Below are 3,573 nucleotides of genomic sequence, written 5' to 3' on the forward strand. Positions count from 1 at the left end.
ACCCAAAACTATAATTTGTTCTGTGAAACTCCGCAAAGGAGCCTCACAAAAGTAACATCCTTGTATCTACATGAGCTTGGATGTACAAGTCGTTTTAGAAAAGATATACATACATGGCAGCATATCCCAGAGCCCTGAGAACAGAGCACCTCATCCACACAACAAACTAGAGCAGCCAAACAGCACAGCCTCTTTCAACATGCGTGCCTTAAAGACTAAGTCTACAGAAAGCACAGACACAAAACCCCACTCTCTTTTTCTATCTGTTTTTTCAGTTAGTTTTCCTACAACATGAATGAAGCTGCAGATGTTTTGCAGATTTCTTTGTTTTTACTCTGGTCTCTGATAGCGATGTTACAACTGGTTACAATGTCAAAATCTCTGAAGCATGAGCACTTTTCTCTGGTTCAGATAATTTCTATGAAGAGAGAAGAGTGGCTAGAGAGATTCTCAATTGCCTTATTTTGTCCTGAAAAGTAGTAAATAGACCTGATGCTATTCCCAGTTTGATAATTGATATCAGTCTAACTTTTTTGCCTCATTGGTGTTCCCCCTGTTTTACATATTGTGAATGAGAGCAGAATCGGGCTTCTCGCATACAGTTTGATACCTGGTCATTCAAAATCTTAGCAGTTCAATCATTCCATATCCTGACTAAGTGTTTCTCTGTTGTTTTTTTTTCTTGCAGCTGTGGTGGTTCTGGCATTTGTAATTTGCTGGTTGCCATTCCATATCGGCAGGATCATATTTATAAACACTCAGGATACCAAGATGATGTTTTTCTCCCAGTACTTCAATATATTTGCTTTTCAGCTCTTCTATCTGAGTGCATCCATCAACCCTATCCTCTATAACCTCGTTTCAAAGAAATACAGGGCAGCAGCCTACAAACTATTGCTGCCACACAGATCTGGACAAAGGGCTTTTACCGTTACGAGAGATACTGGAGGCTGCACAGAGACCAGTGCCAGCATCAGAAATGAGTACATAACCACTTTCTGAGACTGCTCCGCTGATATCACCGAGGCACTTTTCAGGATACTTTCTGTAAGTGAAGGGCAGTTCATTTTAGCATTGCAGTTATATATAAGGATGGGTATTTATTGTTACTCATGAATTTTATTCTCAAGTGGTATTTTTCCTTAATATTTGTTTTCTGCGTTAACAGAGAAAGTTAGCAATATCAAGAGTAACATGCAACTAATGCAAAGCAAAAGTGACATGATTACCAATAGTCACCCTGTTGTCATTATTACACCTCAGTTGTCATACGTAACTACGTACAATTTTTAGGACTCAAAGGGATGGTGCCAAGTAGGGAAGGTGTGTTGTTCAGTACCTGAGAGATCCCAAGGTTTACCCTTTTAAACCTTATTTCTCACGAACAAAATAAATATGCAGGGGTAAGGATCCGTCACCATGAATGTCCTTTGCAGAAATGGCCTAATCCTGCAAACAGGAGTAATTGGTCATGTGAATAATATCAGTGTATTCTCCCAATTTAAGAGCTGCTCATGTGCACACCTGTTTGTATAGATCCAAAGGCCCAGGAGATCTCTATACATGAACCAGTGCAATATGTCTTAAATGATTTTTAAATCACAGCATTGTTGATTATCTCCTTACTAAATAGATTGAAAGAATTAGCTCGATTTAAGTTAACTTGCTAACTATAACTGAGCCTACAAATTCTAAAAACAAATTAGTTGAGAAGAGCTACTAGAAAATAAGTTATTGTTACTTTCAAAGACTCGCATGTTGCCCATGCACAAAGAAACTTGAGTACACTAATGGAAATCAGGAACAGTTCCATGGTAACTAAGGGCACCTATACATGACTGCAAAGGCTGCTCCAACTCACTGGAATTCCAGCACATCGGAGCAGACTCAATTAATCGAGTCTGCTAGAGTGTGGCAATTGCCGCACTCCAGCAGCCTCCCGCATCTTGTGTATCAGCGTCCCTGTGCTTAAAAATGGTGATGGGATGTTTGAACTAAAGTTTGTTGAACTCGAATGAGCTTTAGTTCAAGCACCCCTGCCGCCATTTTTAAGTGCAGAGATGCTGATACTGTATAACCTCATAAATCTGGCTTTCAAAATTCCAGAATTCTCAAAAATCCAGCACTTTTTAAAAATACAGTACACTACATTATTGCATTAAAAATAGCTTCCCAATAATCTAGAAATTCCTCTGGAAGTCCAATGCTTCTCCAACTACCGTTGTTTTTGTTCATCAGCCTACAGCTGTTGTTTTGAACAATACTCAGTCATGTGTAAAGTATAATAGCAAGGAAAATTGTCCTAAAGCTATGCACTTTTCTTATGTTTCAAAAATTCAGAATTTTCAAATTTCTGGCAGTTGGTAGGTCCTGAGGATGCTGGATTTATAAGGTCATACTGTACATGAGACACAGTGGCAGTTTAATTAGAGCAGCTGTTGGAGCTGCTCTAATTAAAGCGCCGCCTCCCATACCCCCAGAGCATGTGTAAAAGTGCCCTAATGGAGCTGAACTGCATTCATATCAGTGCAGTTGGTGATATGTCGGCACTTGAATTTTACTTGTGTTTTAACATAGGTTAATTATGTTGTCTTCATTAACCTGATTGAAAGTTCTAGTGTAGGAACACTTGTGTCCTGTCTACATTAACATTTAGAGTTGCGTGACTTATTAAAAATACAACTAAGAATTCCAACATAACCACAACCAAAAAGGGGAATTTGACCCAAACATATTAGGTGTCAAAATATTTGGACAAACCCTTTTGTTTAATAAATCTGAGCGCTGGCTCACTAAAAGATAGTCCCAGAGACAGAGGAGGCAGTTAGCTCATTGTGCATACATCCAGTCATTTCTCTGCAGGAACTGCCTGCCATCAGAGGGCTAGATTTTTTTTTCACCTCCCCCACTGTAAAAATGTTAAAGAAAGAACAAAAACAGTTGCCAATGTGTTTGGTAGAGCATATTGGTTTTGCCTGTAAACTTTGTAAACAAATATATATAAGCTTTGTGACATGGATATGTGAGTTTCACTAACCTTGCATTGGTCCAGTCTCCAAGAATGTCAAATTGTGGTCTACTGAGAGCTGGCTGGTCAAATGGTGCTGGCTCTTTGTCTTTATTTTGACTTGCTAAACTGTACTGAGAGAGCAGCTAAAAGTTAAACATGTCCCTAATGCTGTTTTTCCATATACACAATTGCTCTAGCTACCACAGAAAGTTTACATGGCGTGAGACTACTTTCCCTCCTTACTATATAGTCACAAACAGGAGCAGGGGTGCTCCACATGATTGTGAGCAGAAGGGAAGGTAGTTCACTACCACCATCTTGTATTCAAACGTGCTGCTCGCTAGGAGAAAGTATTGGAAGTTTTGCTTTGTCTGATTGATAACACTTAGGTGCTACAATCGCTGTAACATGTGGATGCTACCTTGCTGCCGTATATCAACTCTTGCCTTGTTCCTGCCTAGCGATGTACCTTGCGTTTGATATTATGTTTGGGAAATAATGCATGGCTGCTGGTCCGCACAGAACACCAGAGCAAAATTGGTTTCTGATAACCATGATGAATA

The sequence above is a fragment of the Alligator sinensis genome, unplaced genomic scaffold, assembly GCF_000455745.1.
Source record: "Alligator sinensis unplaced genomic scaffold, ASM45574v1 scaffold820_1, whole genome shotgun sequence".
In the NCBI taxonomy this organism is placed as follows: Eukaryota; Metazoa; Chordata; order Crocodylia; family Alligatoridae; genus Alligator; species Alligator sinensis.